This window comes from Canis lupus, chromosome 20 (assembly GCF_003254725.2).
Source record: "Canis lupus dingo isolate Sandy chromosome 20, ASM325472v2, whole genome shotgun sequence".
Taxonomy (NCBI): domain Eukaryota; kingdom Metazoa; phylum Chordata; class Mammalia; order Carnivora; family Canidae; genus Canis; species Canis lupus.
Window position 1 is genome coordinate 34,852,439 of NC_064262.1, and position 24,436 is coordinate 34,876,874.

The window sequence follows — 24,436 nt, forward strand, 5'->3', positions numbered from 1 at the left end:
TCTCTACCCTGAAGCAGTTAAACTAAAACGTTTCAGGGGGTGGGGAGGCACCTGGGTGGCTCAGTTGGTTAAGCATTTACCTTCAGCTCTGGTCATGATCCTAAGGTCCTGAGATGGAGCCTCGCATCAGGCTTCCTGCTCAGCAGAGAGCCTGCTTCTCCCTCTCCCTCTGTTGGTCCTTCTTCTTATGCACACACTCTCACTCTCTTTCAAATAAATAATAACTTTAAAAAAAAAAAAAGGTTTTCAAGGGCCTAGGAAGCTCCATGGTCCCATGATTCCAGACTCTAAATCTTTGTCCTCCCACTAATCTTGTCTACACATTAATAGCTTCCAAGTACGAAAGTGACAATATCAGATCACCTCTATGACCAGTCTGATGTGCTATACTAATGATGATTGTTAAATAGACCCAGACAAAAGAGAAATTGCTAAAGAAACAATTGACTCAACAGTATTATGGAGCTGAAGCCAAATTATGATTTGTTCCTATCTCATTTAGGGAAGATTTCTCCACTGAAAAGAATTTACTCATAGCCCTGAATAATAACAATGTCTAGTGAGGATAAAAGTTGTGTTTTTCTTGATTTTACATTAATAGCAATAGCTAAGATTTATAGCATGATTCTCACATGCCAGGCATAATCTAAGTGCTTTATATGCATTAGTTCATTTGACATATATGATGTCCTGCAAAGTAGGTAGATATTTGCTTCCTCTTAAAGGCTAGGAACAGTGACTCAGGGATATTCTTACTTGCCCAAAGTTACATGGTTCTCACATGTTGAACAGAACTCCAGGTCTAAGAGGTGGTACAAACGAACTGCTCTTATGCACAGATAGCAAGTTATGTGTACTTGTGGAGCTTCTGCAGTAGCTAAAAGTATTTCTCTTTGGGTTTTATGTCTTTGGTCCACAGGAGCAATTCTTCTGTATCATGTGTCTAGTAGAGGTTACTTTGCCAATGCTACCTTATCCAAAGGACCTTAAGAAGCTATTTATTTCCTTCTGTAATCAAAGCAATCACTGGCTAGGGCTGTATTCAGTAAGGAAGCTGGCTGGTTATTAGAAATTCATTGGTGTCATAATATTAGTTGCATTTGTAAAAGATGGAAGAAAGGATAATTGTTCCGGCATTTCCATAGTCTAGGAGGGTATATAGATTGGAGGGCCCCTTCCTCAGTGAATATGCTTTAGCAGACTTAGGGAAGTTACTCCATCATTTCTTTCCTGCTGATTTCTTGAAGGGTCTGAAGTCCTTATTCTGGTGACCACCAGAGCTGCCCATCAGCACTGGTCAGCAGCAGGTCATTTTGCCTGATCCCCTTTGATTTTGTGGCTTTTGTCAAAACTTTGTCTGCAAATACCTCACAGCCCAACAGGGAAGCAAAGCCTTGCATGCTCCAGGCCATCGAGGACAGTTCTGCAAGGGTCAAAAAGGCATGCTGATGAAGAATTTCCTTGTGTTACCCACTTCCTTCACTATTCATTCCAGACTTATTAGGTCAAGCGCTGCTTACCTCTGCAATTTGCATTGTGCAAGATGGACTTTGGGAAAGTTAGGTGGATGAGGAACATTTCTCGGGAACTAAAACAAAAGTACATTCAGTTTAAATTCTTTGGAACACACCTACCTGAGATAATAGGGCACTTCTTTAAAAGTTTCTGAACCCACCACAATCCTCCTGTAGAAACACAGACATGCCTTTCAGTCCCCTTGAGTTATCAAAGGGGCTTAAAGAAATAATGCACCTGGATTTAGCTTTGCTTTAAGTCTTTATGCTGCTGACAGGGCTTAAAATGGGCAGGTAATCACTGGTACAATGTGTCATCTTTTTTTCCTCCCTCTTCTTATGAAATAAAGTGCAAAGTACCTACCTTTTTTTAAAAAAAATCTTAAGCTATTTCTTTTAAATGAGGCAAAGCTATCACTATTTTCCTTTGGTCTGATATTTTTGACAAGACTTGGTTTCCATGGTGAGATGGAAATGAGTTAGATGTATAATAAAGAGGATACAATACATGAGTCTCCATTCATATTGACACCTCTATTTGTCTCTGAGGCATTAAAGCCTGGTGTTAAATGTTAATGAGATCTGAAGAGTGAACCAGAGGGCAGCCAGATCTGTTGCTTTCTTCATTGGCTTAGGGACCAGAGGTACAACCTCTTTTTCTTGCCTCTCATTTTTAATTCCTTCTGTATCATACCAAGTAAATCGTTACTTTTTTTTTTTTTTTCTAATTTTACCACTTTGGAGTGAGCCACGTGTCATGCTAAGTGGACCTTAGCTTTTCATTCATATGAAGTAAACGTTTTTGCTTCCATTTTGCAAGAGAGGAAGCTGAACTTACAAAAAGTCAGTGCCCTGGGCTCAGGGCTGCTGAATGGCAGAGCTGAGCCTCAACCCCATCCTATGGGACTCTATACCCAGTGCATTTAGACCTTGTATCCAGATGTCTAGTCATTGACCAGAGAGCCTTTCTCATCCTCCACTTCCTATCTGTCATCTCAGCACTCTGGTGTGGGCCACAGGACCTTACCCTTCCACTGGCCTCTTGGTGGCCTCCCTGATCAGAACTTTCCCAGCCCATCCAACCTGAGTGCCTCAGCCAGGTTTACCTTCCTGAAACACTTTCTCTGAGTCCCTCCCATGATGACAGATTGCCAGTTTCTCTTGTTTCCAACCACATTAAGTTCAACTACCTCTACTCAGTCCTCATATTCCTCCCAAATAGGTCCCCCGAGGAAGTTTTTATGAATTTTCCACCACTCCCAGATAATGAGATATTTTTCCTCTTCTAAAAATATATAGTGTCCATTTTTCTTTCCATGTCTTCTTGAGTATTGTTTGCCATTGTCTGAAGTGCCCTATTTTCTGTCTGAAGCCCGCCTATTGGATTCAGCCTAGATATAATCCTTTAAGCCTCCAAAAAAAATTGAAAATGTCATTATCTCTCTTTTTCCTCACCTCCTGAGGCTCTTAGAATGCCCTCACTCAATTTTCCTCAGGATTCCCTTGTGGATCACCATGGTTTCTCTTCTGGCCATCTTGTCTTCAGCTAGACTATAAGTTCCTTATAATAAAGCAGTGGTCTTTATTTCTGTTGTTCTCGTTCTGCTTAACAGACAGCTAGAAAATAAGAATTGTAGCTAACATTTATTGAGTATGTAATATGCACTGGGCACTGTTTCCCTGTATTCATTCTTATAATCTTCACAGTAATCCTCCGAGGTAAGTAGTAGCTCCATTTTCAGATGAAGAAACTGAGGGACTGAGAGATTAGATGACTTTGCCCAGGTGGTGAAACCGTAAAGCAAATCAGGCAGTGGAGCAGGGCCTCCATGCTGCACTATACCCCTTATGCTGTCCGACAGGTCAAATGAATATAAACACACATCCAGGCATAGAGAACAAATGAGAAAGTGTGAATTTTTTACCTGAGATTTTATACAGCTAGTGAAGCTCATGGTTCCCAGATTCCCTCTAGAACTGGGTTCTTAGCTCTTCGCCTATCACCGAGCAGCTGGAGATTTTTGCATTAAATCAGTATATTCCTTTTTAGAAAAGTATTCTGAGTTTTATTAGCACTGTCCAATCCCACTTAGAGCCAACCTGACCTTTGCATGGTGGATGTAACTCAAGCTCTCACTCCCCTTCTCCAGTAATAAGAGCCTCTTCTATTTGGTATTAGGTGCCTTAATCTTCTCAGAACAAGATAGAATATAAACAAACAGAGTTGAGTATTTTAACTTTATAACAGCAGCAAAAACTTCCATAAGTCTCTTAAAAATGAAGTAATTTTGGTTTTGAGAAATTTGTGACTGCCTAGGTCAACACTGTCATTTCTGACTCTCCATCTCTGTAGTAAGCAGCTAATTTGGATTGCTTCCATTTTGCAAGAGAGGAAGTTGCATTTTCCCATACTACAAACTTGCAAATGCTATAGCTGTAGCATATTTTCCACATTAGTGCTCTTCTTTTGCATAGTAGATGTGGTTTGGGAGGTTTTATTTATTTATTTATTTATTTATTTATTTATTATTTATTTATTTATTTGGTTTTGGTGAGGTGTTTTGTTTTGTTGTTTTTTTGTTTTTTTTTTTGTTTTGGCCAAATCCAACCAAGTTATCATCATCAGAAATGCAAGAAAAAAATCATATTAATAAAAGACCTTTAAATTCTAAGATCCAGGGTGTGTCACTTGTGTACCTCAAAGTCACACTGCATACTGAACCATGTTTCTGACTCATCCACAGAGCAGTACCTTATATGGAGTCAGCACTTAGCATATGTTTACCAGGTAGAATTTTGGATGTTTTCCTTGGCTTCTACAAACAGAAGTTGGTTTAGTAATCAAAAGCAAAGTGTTCTCCACCAAGGGAAGTATGACTAGAGTTTCAAAGAGTTAACTTTGTCAGGTTAGACTGGGGGATTTTACAAATGGCAGCTGTTGATGCTGATGGAGAAAATAGATTTGGGTAAGAAGAAGAAATGGTTCTTACTCAGCCATATCTAACAAGTTTGTGGAAAGGGGTACTATTATACCAGGTCTCCTTTGAACAAGAAGGGTGATCACTATGTAATGTAAATACAAACCCCACAGGGTAGGGCACCTGAGTGGCTCCATTGATTAAATGTCTGCCTTCAGCTCAAGTCATGATTCCAGGTCCTGGGATCAAATCCTGTATCAGGCTCCCTGAGCTCAGCAGGTAATCTGCTTCTCCCTCTCCCTCTGCCCCTCCTGCCTGCTCATGCTCTCTCTCTTAAAATAAATAAATAAAATCTTAAAAAAACAAAAAACAAAAAAAAAAAACCCACAGCGTCTTGTCCTGGTTTTGCTTCCTAGCCTCAGCTCTCACCACTGCCCATCTGGCATGTGACGCTCTGGAACACCAGCTTGTTTGGCATTCTCACACATGCTATACCCTCCTCAAATCCATGTCTTGGCTTTTGCTCTCCTTGCTGGCAAGGCTGTTCCTTCTCCTCCATTTGGTGTAGTTATCTGCCTCAGACAAGAAATTCTTTTTCCCAAGGACAACTCCCTCCCTTCCAAAAGTGGAAATGCCACTTATCAGTCCTTCTAGAATTTGCTGTGCACAACCTGTTAATACTTTGTATTCTAATTAGTAATGTGCCTGGGTTTCCAGCCAGCCTGGGATTTTCTCAATCTGTATCACCTACACTGTGCCTGAAATATAGTGGGTGCCTAGGGGCCTTGCTGAAAGAAGAAACAGCAAGGGGAAGATGATGGTAGATGAGTGCTATTCCACAAGGGAAAAGGAAAAGCTGAAACCTATCTACATGAAATCCCCAAATATGTTCCATTCTTTCTTTGTTGTCACCTTATTCTGCCTTTCCTGAGGGAGCAGTTGGCCCCATGTGAAAGGTAAAACACATGAGTCTTTAGGGACATTTTATGCATGTAGAAAAGTCTAGCATTTCCCAGTCCACTACTTAGGAGTTTCATCATAGAGTGTCTCAGGAGGTGTTATCTCCCCTCTCGGGTCTTTGGGGGAGAAAAGGTGATCAAAGAAACCAACTCTAGGGGAAATTTTAGAGTCAGAGAGTGGTTTTTATGGATAAGCAAGGGGTCTGAGCTTCCAGGAACAGAGTGGCAATGGGTATGATCACAGTATGGGGAAAATTCTTCAAGAATCTCCTGACCATTTTTACACGCAGCCATCTTTCATATCCCTATGAGATAAAATCACCCTAAGGGTCATAAACCACTGTCAGGGGTATTGGACAAGCCCCATAGGTAGTTGTTCTGAGCCAGTAAAAGCATCTTAATTGACCTAAATGACAACAGTTATGTTATAAATATCTAGAATTTATGACCTGAGAAGGCATAATCACATCTTCCATCAGTTAAGTTTGCATAGGAGAAGCTTGGGGATTTAAGATAGGGCTGCAAGTTGGGGGAAATCTGATTAGCCTTAACTTTATGACAAACACAGAGCTAAGTGAATCGGAGTGCTTTCAAGTTCCTGATCCCTGAGAGTTAAAGGCAGTGGTGTTTCAGAGTCGGTAAAAGCCACCCCGTCCCCTCTGTGCAGCTGTCATTTTATTGGCCTTGTAAAGTCTCGCGTTCGCCGTGACAAATCCAAGACCATATACCTGCAAAGAAGAGATGTTTTAGATTATGGGGTGTGCAGGAAGCAGACGGTGGAGTTAGAGGGTGTAAGCTGAAGGCTTGTTGGTGTATGTGTTTATGCTGAGCCCTCTTTGGAATGTGCAGAGTCATTGTGAAAAGCAAGTAAATGCTGCACCAAAGAACACAGGAAGATCTGATGAGATGCCTCAGCCTCTACAGCATTTGAGTAGGTGAAATTCAAGGAAGAATTTTAAAATGAATTTATGCATCTAAAAACTCCACATGTCTTTCAAGTTAGTTGAAAATTAAACTTGGGTTTTTAAAACATAATGTATTTCCTGAAGTTTTTTATGAAGAGAAGCATTGATATCAAGCAGTTTGATTACATCTGAAGCAAAAATCTAAACAAAACCAACCCAAAAGAGGATGTGTGTTTTTAAAACCACACATTATAGACATAAATTTGATATCATTGTATCAACCAGGTGATTGCCCCAGACTCAGTGATCAATGGAGTGGAGTCATCTTTGAGGTAAAAGGCAAACAGCCAACTTAATCCCAATTTGCAGAGCTTCAAAGGTGAACAGTCATTTTGCAGGGCAATGAAGAGCTCAAGTTATCTATTTAATGCCGAAGTCTGTGAAGTCAGTGAAAATTCTTTAATGAATTTGAGAACTATCCTTCAAAGAAGCCTCCCAACTAAAACCCATAGAGAGACCAGTTGTCTTTGAACTCTAGAGATGACGTTTATCCTAGATTAACCTGATCTTTCAGTTTCCTCTGTTTACTAGGGACAGAGTTCTGAATTTTGAGAGTAGCATTACAGTGCTTTGGCAGGCATACCTATCACAGATGTATTATAACATGGAGGAATGCTTTTTGCTTCCTGCAGCTTCATCTGTTAATAAGGACTTGTCCCAACCAAAGGATCCAGTTTGTGCATGAAATTCTTGCATGTGTCCATGTTCTGTTTCTAAGGGTCAAATGGGCTCTGAGATATGCACTCAATTCATTACTTCTCAGGAGGTATGCAACAAAACTTCAATTTTGGTTTTATTTTTATCATACTTTCCACTGTACTGCTATACCTTTAAACCTTGTATCTTCCAAATCCAAAATTCCATGCCTTACAATGTGGAAGAAATAGGAAATCTGGAACTGATTATGAAATTATGAAGAAGGGGAGATGCAGAAATGTACGAGGATAAGTGTACAAATGCATAAGCTCTGATATACACAAAGCCTGGTGCGAAGGACACATCATTTTGGGTTTGAACCCCTGCTTTTACATTTCAGCATAATGAAATCTAGCATTTGCTTTGTGTAGTGCTTGGGGAGCTTTTGGTGTTAACAGAATTCTTTTCTAAAGAAATTCCTTTGGATTCCTTTAGAATTTGTCCAGTTTCCAGGTTCCAATAGGAAAAACATGGATGAGATTTTAATAGAAAAATAGTGCTTCAGATTTTTCATTTGGCAAGCACCCTACTCTAGAGCTACTCTTATTTTATTGAGTAGAACACATAAGCTTAATAGAGGAGCTCTCAGTGTTTGTACCCTGATGAGACAGGCATGGGCCCCCTGGGAAATAGGCCCTCTGGGGTTTTGAGTCCACTTGTGGTTTGCCATTCATTCTCATCTCATTGGAGAATACACTTGAACAACAATTATATGTGCTGATAAATCAAAGCCAAATCCTTTAATGTTCTGTACTCGTATCTCCTTGAAAAAGGAAGGCTGAACCTTTCCATAAGTTATTTCAGATGTGATTGTCTTCCTATTGATCAGGTGGTGGTGGTAGTGGGATATTCTATTGTTTAGCTTTAGTGCTCGCAAACTGATTTTAAAGGCAATGCATTTTTCTTATTAAAGATATCAAATAATTCAAAAATCTTTGCAAAAGAATTCCACCATCCAGAAATACTAACATTTTGGTGAGCTGTGTGCCTTCCCAGTCTTTTTTTCTATATCTAACCTCTTTACAAAAAAGAATGAAACCGTGTTATAAATATCTTTATAACTTGCTATTTGAACTGTTAACATTGTATGTTGGACACATTTCTGCATTAATAGATTATACCTAGAGCATCATTTTCATAGCTTCAGGGTATAGAATTTTGCATTATTTAATCAGTCCTTAACAATGAACACTTAGTTCTTTTTAAATGTTTCCTATTAGAATGCCATAGCTCCTTGGGCTTCATCTTTAAGCAGTTGTCTAATAATTTATTTAGAATAAATTACTAAAAGGGAAGTTGCACATGTACATTGATACCTATTGTGAAGTGGCCTCCTAGAGAGTCTGTGTCCAATCACTCTTTTATTTTTATTTTTTTAAAGGTAGTAATCTCTACACCCAATGTGGGGCTGGAACTCACAACCACAAGATCAAGAGTCAAACGCTTCACTGACTGAGCCAGCCAAGTGCCCCTCATCCTACTTTTATGTCTTAAATGGCACCATCTTGCTGTACTACCCCTCAAGTCTTTGGTTTTGTTTTACTTTGCTTTTCCAAATTAACTCTAATTGGTACTGAGTTCTCAGGATTTTTCTTCCAAGTGATAGGGTACAAACCAGGGAAACAGTTAAAATGCTAACTTGAAAGTCAGTGCAGCAGGGAAAGAGAGATGAAGAATATGCTTGTAGAAGTGACACTATGATGCTCATCTGGCTTTTCCTCTGTGGGTACAGGCCTTTAACTTGAATGTATGAAGTTTCTGAAGGAGTTGCCTCTCTCCGTTTCCTTTCTTTGTTGTAGGTGAAGATTTGTAGGCCTCGGCCAATAAAAGGGAAGTGGCTGGTGCAAGAAATGAGCAAGTGGTCCCACTTTCCTTGCTCCAGATCTTACAAACACATAAAACAAAATTCAGTTAACCAGTTGATTTTTGCTGGCATACGTTTTGAATCTGGAGCTTCTTGGCCATTGAGGGGTCTGAGGTTCGGGGCCCTTTTATCCTTTTATTGGTGAATTCACTGAAGTGTAGGCAGACAGAAAATGTTCAAGTGGCAGGCAGATAAACTTGTTAAATCCCTGGGAGTCTTTCCTTCCTTGCTCTGGGAGTTTATCATCTTGGCGGAGTTAAAAGGCAATTAGACCTGCAGGTCTTTGCCGGCTTGTTTATTGGCGTTTTACACATGGGTGTTGAAGAGACAGGGTCGTATTAAACATTCCGATCCTGCTGGCTGGAGGGGAATGAGACCTCGTCCCAGCTAAGTCTCCTCGAGAGAGAGCCTTGCCAAAAAGCTGGAGGAAAATCCGTTTAAATATAGTACCTGTGCCCCACGATGCTCATTGTTGGTGGAAAATTGCAGTCGGCTAGCTCCATGCTGTGTTACATTTCCTGGGAAATGGTTTTATGGAAGGGCGTTTGATGAAAAAGTTCATTCCTTTTGTAATTGTTAGCTGCCCTGTGGTGTTAGTTAAGGTAGAAGCACACTAGAAATGCTTCTTGCTACAAATCTCTAGGGCAAGCCCATTCATGACAAGGGAAGGCTACTAGTTTGAAATTGGATGAGGGACAGATTTCCTCTAAGCCTCCTGGTCCTTCTGGTTCTCTGCATCTCCCCAGGCAGGCTAGTCCTGGGCAAAATTGCAGAGAAGCCCTGTCTTAGGCTTCTGCAACCACTTCTCCCTCTTCTCACACCCCTCCCCTCCATCTGCCAGGAGCCTTGCAGACAGAACTCTCACACTCATATGCTAGTGAAGTAATATGGCCCTCATCCCTTCTCCCTAGGAAGTTGTTGTTGTTGTTGCTGTTGTTTTTCAGAGTCAGCTTGGGCACTCATCTCAATGGAAGTGATGAGAATTTGCAGGGCTGAGCATCCCGTGGTGGTTAAACACATAGGCTCAGGAGTCAGATACCCCTGGGATCATTTTAAGGCTCTCTGACTAACCTTGTGGCTGGAATCCCCTCTGATCTCAGGATTTTTTTTTTAATCTATAAATGAGGGACAACAATAGTCCCTACCATGCTACTCTGTTGAAAGAGTAAATGAACTAAATCATGGAAAGTGCTTAGCAGAGTGCCTGTCATGTAAGAGCACAGTAAATGACAGCTATTATTATTATTGTTGTTTTGTTGTTGTTGTTGTTGTTGTTATTATTAAAATATATTTTTAATTTTTCTTAAAGATTTTTTATTTATTTATTCATGAGAGACACACACAGAGAAAGGCAGAGACACAGGCAGAGGGAGAAGCAGGCTCCATGCAGGGAGCCCCATGTGGGACTGGATCTTGGGTCTCCAGGACCACACCCTGGGCTGAAGGCGGTGCTAAACCGCTGAGCCACCTGGGCTGCCCTAAAATATGTTTTATTTATCTAAGACACACCTAATGTGTGTAATATACATACAGATGTGTGTATACACATGCACAGTTGGTTGTCAATTATTTTTTTACAAAACTTGTAATACCTTTTTTAGTGTTTTTTAACCAATCTAGGGTGTTCCTGAAATATAAAAACCTATCCAGAGAAAATCCTTGCTCATGTCCAGAATACCTGGAATGTTTAAGGACTTTCCATTTCCACAACTGACCATTGTGCTCAGTAGTCCAGGGAACTCCTTTCCTAAGTGGCTGCTGCTTATCCAAATCTTTGTTTCTTAGGAGTCAGGCACCCTGCCTTAATTTTCTCATCTAAAGAAAACACAATAGATGACTGCAGCTTTTATTCCCAATCTGACCTTCCGTGTTCTGAAACTAATTTGCCCTAGTGTCTTGCCAGCGTCTGTGCAAGGACTTCCTCTAGCTGAGGAATGTGGTTCTGATTAAGGACATCCTATAAGACCCAGGAGGATCGCCTGGGAAGGAAACCGGACTGAGACTAGAGTGAATTTCCATTCTCCAGTCAGATATGTGATATAGAAGACCAGAAGGTGTATGGAGTTTATCATTAGAAAGACTAGGAAAGAGAATTAAAGCAAATGGCTGACAAATTGGCTGTCTTTTATGCAAAGTTGACGAGCTAGTCCGCCTCTTTTACCAGAAAGAGGATATGCAGAGCCCTCAGGCCAAATGGCTCTGCAGGCAGCAGGCTTTTTGAAGTCTGCTTGCAAGCCACCACTTTTAACAAGGCCTCTGCTGAATTGCCTCCTCATAAAGATGTAAAAACTTAATTTTTACCTAAAATATCTTAGTTTCAACAACTGTGATTCCCCTCCTTAGTGTGTACAATGCTAGGGTGAAATGCCTGCGTTATGTACAAACACGGTGTGTTTTTTCTCCCTACACTCTTATGAATTGAGTCGAAAATGCTAAACCTTGCTTTATTTTGAGATGCTAGACCTTTTCCTGGACACCATTAGGCACTAGCTCACCCCAGGAGGTGACTTGGTGAAATGCTCCAGGATCCCTGGAGTAATGGGAGCTCTGTATCCATAGGAAGAGGGATGGCAGTGGCATGCAGTGGGCAATGAAGTTTTGGAGAGCTTGGAGTTTCTTTACCAAATATCTAAGAATCTACTAATAGTTGTAACCCTAATATGATTTTCTTGTTAATCTCTGTCAAACCATGAAATCTGATATGCTAGCCATGACTAAGCCGTGAAATTTGTCAACTTTGTCTGTGATTTACACAAGCTCTGTTTAAAAAAGAAAAGTCTTAACACAAAGTGTGGAACATTACTTCCCAGCATGCCGCTAGTATCTTATGACAACAAATAAGAACAGAGTGAACACATTTCTTGTGCTGTTTCAGGGACCAAGAATGGATAAGATAAAACCCAAAAACTAAATAATGTATTTTCCTTTGAGATGATAAGTATGCACATGGTAGATCTGCTTAGTAGATGTCAATAAGTATGAAATAAACATTCAAAACAGTTTTATGGTTCATATCATTGGGCATGATAATAAGCTTCCTTAAAGTGGTAGATTGTTTTTGAGGGAAAATAAATGAGTAAAGTCTGTATTTTTTTTTTTTAAATCAGAGGTTATATAACTAATCATTTAACATAGTAAAGTGGCCATGTGTTTAGGCATTGGGACTTGAAATCTCTTTTTGTCGTTGGCTAGCTGGGTGAATTGTGTAAGTCACTTAACTTTTTTCCTCAGTTTCCTCTTCTGAAAAGTGGGGGTGATAATATTTTATAGGTGCTCTAAGGCATAAGAAAGATACTGCCTTTTTTGTAGGTAATCCAAGGCCTTATCCATTTGAGTTCTGATTATAGTTAGTGACATTATATAATGATATAATAGATTGTTGGCTATCTTTGTTATCCCCAAAATTGATTAAATTAAGTTCATGTAATTGGGAAAAAATATTTTTATTTTACCAAAGGAAATCTGGGCAGTTTCTGAGTTTTCCACATGGAGGAAGGGAGAGAAATACAAATGAGGAAAGACATTGCAGACCTGGGGAGTGGTAAGGACTCTCCTAAACCTGCCAACTGCCTTTTACTCTTGGACTCAAAGAGAAAGAATTCCCAGTCTTTCTTAACTGTCTCCTGACCTCTATCTACGCTGTAGATTCTAGAATCAGGTATCAGATGACTTAGAACTTGTCTTAGTGTATACCTAGAGCATTGATTTTCTTTTTTTTTTCAGAAACAGGGGCATATGCCTGCTCAAGCAGACCTGTGTATTCACTTTGACTAAAGTCTTTGGTAAAAACAAAATGCTTACACACCAGTGTGTAAAGTCAGTCAGGAGGTACCTCCATCAAGACACGCAAGACTTATCCTGTGGTTGTAATGCCAGCTAGAATTGGAAGTGGGTTACTCTTCTCTTTTATCTCTGTTGATGTACCCAGGTATTCTGAGAAACACAGGTAGGCAGAGATGAATGATTTCAGTAGAGAGCGGCTGGGGTGGGGATACTTATTCACACAAAGAGTATGTTCTGAGAAATTCACTCTTTATGTATCAAGAGTTGAGGACTAATTCCTGCAGATTTAATTACTAAATTCTGTAAAGGATAGTTTTTTACATAGCTGTAAGAGTCCCTGTGGACTTCTGCTAGAACCTTCAGACAAGTACTTCTATTTTTCCCGTTATGTTTATTCTAGCTTTTTATTAAAGCAAAAAACAAGCTTAAAAGCACAAGGGGAGGAGGGCCAAGGCCTCTGGAGATCCCTTTATTCTTGTTCTTTCTCCATTTGAGACATGGCTACACCCTAGTCATCAGATTTCACTGGTTGCAGGAGAGAAGTGGAGGGCAATTAGAAGAATGGGACAGCTGGAGCATGATGATAACTGCAGGAGGAGGCTGCATAGGAACTGAGGAGGCAGGGTGTCCCAGATGTGATCATCTGAACTCTCCTGATACACTTCTCCATCCCCTAAGGCATTAGAACTTTCAGTGAGAGAAATTGCTAGAATCCAAACATTTGGATCCGTATTCCGTCAAAGGATCCATATTTGGATCCAATCCGTCAAAGGCCAGTCATCGTACATAAACCAACCTGGTTCCTGACAGAAGTCAGTACTTTAAGGTACATATAAGTCAGTGCCTTGAAGCAAAACCTCATTGGAACCTCACCACTGTAGAGTTGTGCTTGGCCTCAGCTAGCAGGTGTGTAAAGATGCAACCAATTAGCTCATTGAGAGGACAAACCAATTCCAAGCCCTTCTTCAGGGCTTAACAATGCATATGCTAATTAAATAAATTATACCTTACCTTTCATTCAAATCCATCCTGAAGGAAGGACATCTGCCAATCCATTCTTAGTTACTGCTGGAATTTCAAAGAAAGTCAATAAATGCCTTTACTTTAAAAAATATTCTATGAATCCATTCAATTTATTTATTTATTTTTTTATTCAGAGAGAGAGAGTGAGAGAGAGAGGCAGAGGGAGAAGCAGGCTCCATGCAGGAAGCCCGATGTGGGACTTGATCCCCGGCCTCGAGGATCACACCCCGGGCTGCAGGCGGCGCTAAACCGCTGAGCCACCAGGGCTGCCCTCATTTTTCTTATTTTAAATGTCTTTGCCTACATTTGCCCAAAGAAGTAAGGCTTTACCATTTTGGACTTTTTCTCCACAGTGTGTTTTAGGCCGTTGGAGGCATCTTTTGAGATGTTTGAGCCCAGCCTCTTCCAGCTTTTTCATTGGACCTAAATCCAGGAAACCCAGCAACTATCTTAAGATTTCATTTTCTTTCCTGTGGAATGAGAAGCAGGATATCTATCCACTTTGGAACTCACTGCATAGATGCTTGTTCTTCATTTCTAATGTTCTCCTCCATATCCTTTAACTCTTTCTGGTTTAAGGTAAAATAATTTCTGTTTGATATAGTTTTCCCCACCTTGGTCCTTAATGGGTCAGTGAGTCTTCTGTGGCTTCATGGCCCTGATAGTAGGGGGTGCTGCTTTCTTTGGTCTTTTTGTTTAGTTAGCTCTCCTCAGCTTATATTTTACATGGCTCTTAGAAAGTTCTAGGAGTGTGGTGGTGCCCTCATTCCTCACACTTCAAGTAGAAGATACCACAATACTACAAGAAATTTTATTTTCAGAGATGCTATGAGGAAAATCCAATAAATACCTCAAATGTTCTGTCAAAGCAGTGGTTCTCAAATGGAGGTCATCTTGGCCCAGACTCCTAGATGGATATTTGATAATGTGAAGAGACATTTATCTCTCCAACTTAGGGAGAGAGATGCTACTTGGCCTCTCATAGGTACAGGCCAGAGGAACTTTGCTTCATATCCTATAAGGCATAAAGGAGTCTCAATGACAAAGAATTATCTGTCCCCAAATTTCAGTAGTACCAAAGTCGAAAATTTTGCATTAGAGGAATTCTTGGTCTTTTTTTCTTTTTCCTCAAGGCCTGAGGAAAAAGAAAAAACGGAAAGGAAAGGAAAGGAAAGGAAAGGAAAGGAAAGGAAAGGAAAGGAAAGGAAAGGAAAGGAAAGGAAAGGAAAGGAAAGGACGAAAGAAGGAAGGAAGGAAAGAAGGAAGGAAGGAGCTCCATTTTCATGAGTGCAAATGTCCTGAGTTCTTATATTCCACACAGACCCAGGAATTGGAGAGCACAAGGGTACTACTAAGCAGGGCAAAGTGCAAGGTCAAGGCAGGTCTTCTCGGCTCCAACAGCTGTCTCAGCTCCAAGAAGAGACAACTCAGACCAAAGCAGAGGACCAAAAAGTTACAAGGATGTTTAGTTTGTGATAAAAATCATTTTGCAGATTAAAGTGCTTCCTCCTGCCCATAAAATGGTATGTTCTTTAAATAACTCAAAAATAGGAGGCATTTAACTGTGTTGTGAGCAGGAGGCAGAACTGCTGCTCAAAGCCACGGTCAATTAATTCCATCCTTGTAATCAAGCCTACTGAAGCTGTAGGTGGTAGCGCTCTTCATATTTTCTCTAATATGCTGTTGAACTACCCCATGTTTTAAATGCCTCTGTTCTCAACCTGATGGATTCCAGGGATGTTTCCTGGACTCAGGTTCTCTCTCTACATCTCTTGGCTGCCTTCTCCCTCACTCCTTCAGTGGTAGCTAAATGGCTACTCCACTGCCACATGGTACCTCCCCCCACATGCAAGCCCAGTTAGGAAGAGTGAATCTCTTTCCCAAGATCTTCGACAGAACCTCAGTGTATCTCACTGGCTTATATTGAGTCACATGCTCATCCCTGAGCCAGTGAAGTAATTAGGGGAATTCTAGGAGCTGATTAGCTGAGGCCAAGGTTCTAGTACACTCCTGAGCTGTAGCTGAACTTTGATGTGATGCATGTAAGCTGGAAGTGGGTAGATGTGTTACATCAAAGGGAAATTGGGGCAAGATAATCAAAATAGAAAGGATGGATGTCCAGGAGGGTAATCACACATAAACACACACACACATACACTATACACTTCTTGCTAAGAAAAGGCTTGGGATTTTGAAGGGGGAAGCCTCAGGTCCTTTCCCTGGCCTTGCCTTTAAAGACCTATCTCTACCATTAACTAGCTATATCACTTGAGATAATTCCACAGCTCTCTCTGCCTCCTTTATGTCATCCACAACGTGGAAGTAATAATACTATTAGAGTGGTTGTGAAAAATCAGCCGTGGGATATTGGAAAGGTGCAAACAAGTAGTGGTGGTGACATTAGACTCGAATGGATTCAGTTCAGCTTCTAGAGGCTAGGGGACCAGCTACAACCCACCCAGCTAGTCTATGCCAGCCTTCAGAACCCAGTGTCTAAATTTATCCCAATCCTCATTGTTACAGGTCAGTGTGGGAAATCTTCTGAGGTCAATGATTGAGGTAATTGGCTTGCTGTGGATCTTGAAAAAGTCTCTCTGTTAAATGACATAATTGGTTTTAATTATATAATTATGGCACTTAAAGTGTGGGGGTGAAAGGTTACTATTATATTTAGAAGTGAGATCCCCAAATGAAGCAAGGGTGTTCAAGCCAGTGTTTCTTCAAATTTCTCTTTTTATTTTTTCAGAGGGAAGTCAGAGTAGGCTGGCCTTGGCCCTGGCCATTTTGGGACGATTATCCTGCATGAGGTAGTGCTGGGGCTGCTCACAGCATCATAGGAACCTTTGTAAAGAGACGGGAAAGGGCTTCCGTAAAGACCTCATTGCGATCTGAAGTTAATGAGCAGTGGGAACTCAACTGTCAGCAATTGAATGTGATTGGGCAGGGTAATTATATGATTGCCTCTGGTGTTTGCACATGCACAGGGATATTTTTATTGGAAAAAACCTAATTGCTTACTTACTTAGTGGAGGGAAAACCTAAACAAATTTGTGTTGTCATAGATTAAAAAGACATCCTTTCTTTGTCTCTAAAATAGCTGCTTGCCCTGCTTTTTAGAAATGAGGGTTTTATTCTTTTCATGTTCAATCAGAGATGTTGTTTGCAGGACTTGAATTATATGCTAATATGAAAATATAAAGGAAAGCTACTTTGGACTGTGCATTTTGGTAAAATGACCACGTGCTTATTGCCATGTCTTAAACCATCCCCTACAATGGTCTCTTTCATAATGCAAAGGCAGCTAGAATGCTGGGCAACACTCAAGATACTGAGGCTTTCACGTTTTTTTTTTTGTTGTTTATTTTGTTTTGTTTTCCTGCGTGGAGCCCCATGACAAGATTGGCTTCAGAAGCTATCCCGTTTTCTTTAGTTGCATTAGGCAAGTGGGAGGTATCATTTCTATGGCAGCCTTTTAGACATCAGAACGTTAAGGGTAAGAATAGCAAAGTGTTCCCTCTGTGATTTCCTAGAAACTTAAAGGAAAAGAAAGGGCAAAGTGAGAGAGCCCAAGGGAAGAAGCCTTGGGGCTCTCATTTTGGTGATGCTAAATTTCAGTCCAGCATCTTGTTTTGACAGTCCTGCGTAGGTATGGCATCTCACCTGTGATGCTGGTGTGCAGAGAGCAGATTGCTGCAATTGAGTCTATTCTATAGCAGTTCAACTCTGCATTATTGGTCTTTTTTCCATCTTCTTACAGAACAAACTATTTTCTAAGTTCTTTCCTGACATCCCACCAGAAGAGGTCAAAACATGACTGCATGATGGGGGGGGGGGGGGTGGCGGGGAACCTTGTGTTGAGAACAGCCCCACAGATCAACCATGCTTTCTCATCTCAGAATCTTGCACATGCTGAACACACCATAGTCCTGTTGGCTAACTCCACAGGTCCTCTAGGCTCAGTGTTAGACATCACTTCTTCCAGGAAGTCTTCCACGACCATCACCACCCAGTCTGGTTTGCCTGCCTTTGCTTTATGCTCCCTGGCACCCTCTAGGTTCCTTTATCCACTGTCCTTTAATTGCTTGTCTCATTGTCCTGAAAATGCATAAACTCCGTAAAGGCAGGGCTTATATTTATATTTGTCACTGCTATATCCCCAGAGCCTGGCACAGTGCTTGATGAGTGTATTCAGAATGACTGAATGAGGAGAGGAATGGTTGCTGAGTGTCCTAGGGAATTGTGGTGTGTGATGCTTGGGCTTCCCTACCCTTGCTGTTAATACCGCTTTCTTGTTGCTTATAATTTTCATTGCCCCAGATGATCCAGCTCTGTCGGAGGCACGGAGGCACAGTCAAATCTCATGCTGTACATTGATCACCTGTCCAACCTTTGCCTAGAGTGGGAGCCCCCAGTTCCTTCAAGAGATCCAACTTTACCTGTCTGTAAAGAAGAAGAGGAGGAGGGAGACAGCGGGGAGGATCCGGTGGCAGTTTAACACCAGAGCAGGTCCAATGTTTACTTTTACCCTTTCGGAGGTGGGTAACTGCTGGGTTTCAGAGAGAAACCTGCACAACCATCTTGGATTTGGGGGCTCACACATACTTTATTTTTTTGCTAGCATCTAGAGCTTGCTGTTTTTGCATTTAATTCACAGCCAGACTACTCCATGATTACCCCAGCATAGAACAAGAATCCAGGTTCATCATCCACATGATGCAAATTCTCATGCTGGCCTCATGTTTTTTTGTGTCTTGCTATGTGGACAGAGAGTACGGTTCATTCACTGGTTCCTATTTCATGACTATTATATTTATTATTTGCTTTTCAAGGTCTGTGATTTTCAACAGCCTTGCTTGTTTTGATTCTCTGGCTTTTGATGTTTTGAATCCCACCTCCCACCACTGCCCCCTCCCCATCCTCTTAGACCATGAGATCTGGAATAACTGCCAAAGGAATGAGCTGGCATTGAGAGCATCCCTCAGTGTTTAAGTATAGCCTTACACAGCCCTAGGGTATGTCTAACCAGCTTTCTCCCTAAGCAGAACATGAACCTCTAACCTTGTAGGCCTCGGACAAAAGAGCTTCCTACTAAACCCCTAAACTCCCTAAGTTTGGACAGCCTGTTGTTGGCTAGGCCACGATAATTTCTGGGTGAATGGATATTTGCATGTGGAAACCATGGCCCCAGGTGGCAGGGAGACATAAACCCTCAGAGCCCCAGGGTGCTTCTTGCATAGTGGTCTGTGACAACTCCCCTAGCTCTAAAGCATATTCTCTCTCTGTTGGTTCTGAGGGTCTATTTAGTTTTTATTCTTAAGTTTCATTTCTAGTTTGGCATAATAAGCACCTCAATTAGGATCTTTTGGGTTTCCTTCAAGAAAGAGAGTTTGAACAACCTCTCCTTATAGCAGGTGTGTTCACCAGTGTTACGTGCTTTGAATCAGATGGGGATGGGCCATGGTGAGCTTTATGCCTGAATTCCAAGGAGTTCAGTTTAATTTCCAGTTTTGGAATAGTACCAACGGATGTCTCGCCACCTCATATCCTTTCTGGATTGAGGCAGATAATTACTGCCTACACAAATAAATCACATACTTTTGTAAAAAAAATGTTTTTTAAATGACATTTGATTTGTAATTAAACTTGGTGATGTGGTCTCTGAAGTGTCTCATCTTGCCTAATCACAATTATGTGATTTATGTCCTTTTAGAATATTTCTGCATGCAGGGCTTAGTTCTCTGGTTATTATTGCATAACATGGTGAAGGGGAATAATTTAAGATCAGAAAAAGACAAATTAGAATAAATGGTTGCCATTTTAGGTCAGATTCAAACCACTAATTGTTTCTATTCTATCATATTTTCATGGCCCTTCATTGACTGATTTATTCAGCAAACAGATTTAAGCACTGGCTCACTAAGTGCCCTGCCGAGACCAACAACCTGCTTTCCACCATCTATCTTCTGGGAACTTGTTGGAAATGCAGATTCCCAGACCCACTGCAGCAGAAACTCTGCAGGTGGGGTCCAGCAGGCTGGGTTTGAATGAGCTTCCTGGTGATTCTGCTGCACACAAAAGTTTATGCACTATTGGTTTAAAACTTCTGTAAGTACGTGAGGTGAGGTCATTAATACACTGATAGCCCTGTCAGCCAGGAGCTCGTGATCCATTTTGGGCACAAGGCATAAATTCATCAGACAACTCAGCAGAATGATCTTTATAAAATGTAAATTACATCATACACTTACTTCCTAAGTGCCCCTAGGCAGTTCCCTTTGTGCTTGTAATAAATATAAATGCTTGGCTAAGGCCTGCAAGGCCTGGCATGCACCATCCCTTGCCTACCTGCCCAGCCTCATCTGGTGCCATTCCCTCTCTCCGCTGGTGCTCTGCAGCACCACGTGGGCCTTCTTTCTAATCCTCAGACACATCTGCTGAGTGTGATGTCAGCAGGAATGTAGAGGAAGGGGAAGAAAGAGAGAATATTGCAGAGGCTCAGTAATAGGCTTGGTCACTGAAGTATTTTTTTCATATGATACAATATATCTAAACCCCAATATCCCTCTTGGCTGATAACATTAATATATGGATATTGGTATGTATTGATGTGATAATGTATTCATGTGATAATATAACCAGCCTTATCTTGTAGCATAGCCAAGTCTGAAAGGAGTTGCTGAATCGTTAAGGAAACATTAAATATAGTTTACTTTGGTCTTAATGTTATGTATTTGTATTGATTTCCCTCTCTAAGAGTTGGCCCAGCAGGCACAGCCAACCACTGAGAACTGAAGAAACATGGCTAGAGGTATGAGGTGCTGAATGTGAAATCATCTGTGTGGCACCAGAACAGTCACGGAGCCCATGCATGATTCTTGCTGGCTTCATTTAGTTTTAAGAAAGACATGACCCTGTTCATTAGGTTTTGTCTTTGTAAAAGGTGATCTGCAAATGCCAATTTTGATCTTTGGGGGTAGTCAATGTACCATGTGATTTGGGAACAAAGCAGCTGTTTTGATTTTTATTAACTATGAAAAATCATGCTCTCAGGATTCTCTTTATAATAAGAAAGGGGAAATACATATTTTAAATATCATTTGTTTAAAAAACTTATTTGAATTTGAGGCAAAGGGGTTCTTAAAGACTTGGGACTCTTAGAATGAAGAGCTACAGCTATGATCTTCTGGTCTCACTTTTTGTCTTGATTTTGTTTTGACTATCCAAAACTCTTTTGCGGTAACAGACTATAGTATAAGGGTAGCATCTCTGGTTTGGTGCATTATTTGCTTTTTACAAAGCCTCTCATGTGAGCTCCTCAACAGAGGAGGGAAAGGTGGATTTGAAGTAGTCATTACAGAGAGTGGGAGGTGGGAAGGACTCCTGGCAGCCTTACAGCCTCACCTGGCTTATGGAGTTCTCACAGGGAACGAAACAACGTCTCCCCACCACATAAGCCCTTCCTATTGGAAGGCAAAACTAGGCTGCCACAGGTGGCTGGGAATGCACGTGTGAACAGACACAGGCGGCCCCTGCCCTCCAGGAGCTCACAGTCTGGAGGCCAGGGGACTTCAGCAAATAACTAGTCAAATAAAGGTACATTCTCACACTTTGAAAGGCACTCTGAAGGATAAGAGAGCTAGATGAGCAGAGAACAGGGAAGCAGATTCCCTCTTGGGTTGGCAGGGAGGCCTTCTCTTAGACACAAGTCTGAAGCTGAGAACCAAAGGATGACCAGGTGTTTATTTGGGTAGATGCCTAGGTTGGTGGCATGGAGGGTAAGGGAAATGTGTCCCTGGGGAGTTGGCACCATCTCCCATGCAAGCTGGGACTCTACCCATAGAAAGAGAATTCTGTGCCATAGCGAGAATCTGAGCAACTACCTTAGTGAAAACCCCCGAAGACCAGCTACAAAGTGAGTCCCAGGGGAGGAGCTCTTCCTCCTGAAAGGAGGACAGACAGATTTCCAAGTGTGCGCTGACAATACTCAAACCACTGTGCCTAAGTGTGACACCAGCACCTGCCCTCCAAATCTTCCAGTGGCTCTCTGAGACCCCCTCCTTCTCAGGGCAGCCCTGTTGGTCTCCTCCTTGAGAGCAAAGCTGTCTATAAGGGACATTTATCATACCCTGGAAGATTCTTACATGGCTTTTAGGGAGACATTTTAATCATCTTCAGAGGATCTTCATAGGTGTGGCCACCAGCTCTGAGAAATGAGGAACTGTCTTCACCCACTGCCCTCTTGACCTGGAGTCATCACAACACATGTCTCATTTGTCCTAGCCAGAACACAGTTTGAGGGAAGGTTCTCTGTCTGTTTTGTTGGGGGATGTGTATGTGTATGTGTGTTTGTGCACGTGTGCACGCATGTGTACTGGGCATGCTGACTTTGCACAGATCTGGCTCTTAGAAATAGTTGACAATGAGAGGAGAGAGTCTGCAAATCCAAATGCCCTTGCAGCACCGAAGCTTGGTTTGTGGAATATGAAATAAAAGTGACATCTGATTCATTCATCTATTTGTTCACCCAGCCAAAAGCAGTTATTGAGGTCTTACTGTTTAACTGTGCAGCCGGAACACAATGCCCAGCACAGGGAAAGTTCACAGGCAGTACTGGTTATTACAGAGGAAGTACAAGCTAACTTTGCCTTCTGAATCCTTTGGTGTTCTTGTCTTCCTGAATTTTGTATCTGTTCATCCCTCTCCTGTCATTTGGGAGTGACAGTGCAGTGTCCCAGGCTCTGAGTGTGTCTGCTTCTCTTCATAGAGGCAGGACTCTCCCATTGGAGGGAACTTGTGGCATGAGCTCTGACTTTTAGAGTGCCTAAGGACAGCTTACTGGTTGTCTGGACAAAGCCTGGGAGCATGAAATGACATCAGTTAAACTTCAGGGTGGTCTGAGTGGCTTTTTAAAAAATTAGCAAATTAATGAAGACAGTTATTTGGAGAATCTAAATTTTTACTTGCTAAAAAAAGGCCTTGCCTGTTTCTGAAGAGACTGAGGTTTTCTTTGATTAAAACAAAGGAACTACTTCTGCAGACCTGAAAAATTTGAGGCTGGAGTCCCAAACAGAGCCTAAAAGTCAATTCTGCCCAGGTGGCAATTGGGCTGGCCCACACAGGGTTCCTCCAAAACCTGCAAATATCACATAGACTCCCGCTTCTGGATTTGGGGGAAAATCAGGTGATTCGGCTACCCTGGACCATGTTCCCACAGATTGCTGTAGCAGTGCCCCCCATCCCAGCCTGCCCTCTCTAGTTCATGGTCACTGATGCCTTGCTTACATCAGGCTCACATCCCCCCTTCACATTACCTCCCTGGTTCCTGTCAGCGCAGCGTGCAAACCTTATTAGGACATGAGGGCCTGTGGTAGGCTTGTTGTGGTCAGCAGCAGCATGAATGATACCCTCCTGTTCAGAAGTCATGTGGCAGGACCTGTCAGGTCAATATCAGCGGATTACTACCCAACCTGAGCTGCTCATAAGAATGAAGTGGGCACTCAGCCAGGCCCCACCTCAGGGATTCTGACTCATTGGCTCTGGGCTGGGGGTGGGGATGGAGGCCTGGGGCAAGGTCCACCCGGACAGCTTCAGAGAGCCCACAGCATGCATGACCATTCACAGCCCACCTGCTCTCTTCACAGGTGTTCTGCTCTCATCAGCACTCTCGGAAGCCTCTATCCCCTTCCTGAATTAGTCTTGAGCATCACAAACCACTGTCATAAACATGAATTCAAAGCCAGAGCACACGTGTTCAAAGTGGCTCTTAAAAGAAAAGGGATATAACGCCAAAAACAAAAATGTTTTAGTTTGAAATCCCAAATTTATCAACAAAAATCGGGACTTGGGTAGGGAAGATGGTAGACGCAAATGCTTGCCTTGTCTTATGTATAAGCGTGGGAGGTCCCTCTATGTCTAGCAGTTCCAGAGGCAGGCCTGATGTGTGTTTCTTAAAGGCAACCTGTTATTTTCTTACTAGATGCTTGTGGATTGTTTTTTCTTTATGTAGACAAGCCAATAATTTTGCTAACCTATATCTAGTATTTACTTCCTGTATATATTACTGGTGTTTACTGAGCCCTTTTAGCCTTCTACATCTGCATAAATTTATTGCTTCTTTTCATAGTTTTAGCCTTTTCTTCTATAGCATCTGCTAGCCTCCAGTTCTTCTCTATCTTATGCCCATGTACCTCATCTTGTCCCTCCTAGGTTACATCTCTATATTCTAGGAAACCTGGCAAGTTTATGATTTGTCTCACTGGCAGTATTTTCTGCAATGGTGATTCAGGTCTTAGCTGCTTTAATGTCAACTCTAAGTCCATTATTGCATTCGTATCGAGTAATGGATAGTAGAGTCTCCTTCCATTTTCCATCCTAGCCATGGCTCTCTACCTCAGTGCTCCATATGAGGTTTTAGGCTTATGGAGAGACTGGGGCCCAGAGAAGGATGTGATTTGCCAAAGGTCACACAGGAGAAGTCCAGTTTTCTACCATTCTAGGGCTCTTTTTATCCAAGACTCTACTTGCAAGATTGACTCTGAGGTACAAAATAAATAATTAGATAAAGTCATCATTATCATCAGCCTAACTAAATTTCATACCTATTAAGAGTGAGTATTGCAACAAAAATTGCTTACCCTGTATTCAGTCTTCTTCCTCTACAGCAGAGCTTGCCTCAACAAGCAACTCTTGTTAGAGAGAGCTAGAATGTGGGGAA

General features: G+C 41.6%; 1 protein-coding gene across 18 annotated transcripts in view; it reads left to right on the forward strand.

Annotated features, from left to right (window-relative positions):
* The window catches only part of ERC2 (ELKS/RAB6-interacting/CAST family member 2), a 904,872-nt gene that overhangs the window by 789,168 nt on the left and 91,268 nt on the right, over positions 1-24,436 (forward strand). The window contains exon 21 of one of the 18 annotated variants that reach the window (XR_007404126.1): positions 18,040-18,228. The exons of 16 other annotated variants lie outside the window; for them this stretch is intronic. The gene's annotated coding sequence lies outside the window, so the exon portion shown is untranslated. Of the gene's footprint in view, positions 1-18,039; positions 18,258-24,436 lie in introns of all 18 variants that reach the window. One more of the 18 variants, XR_007404127.1, reaches the window with a different exon arrangement.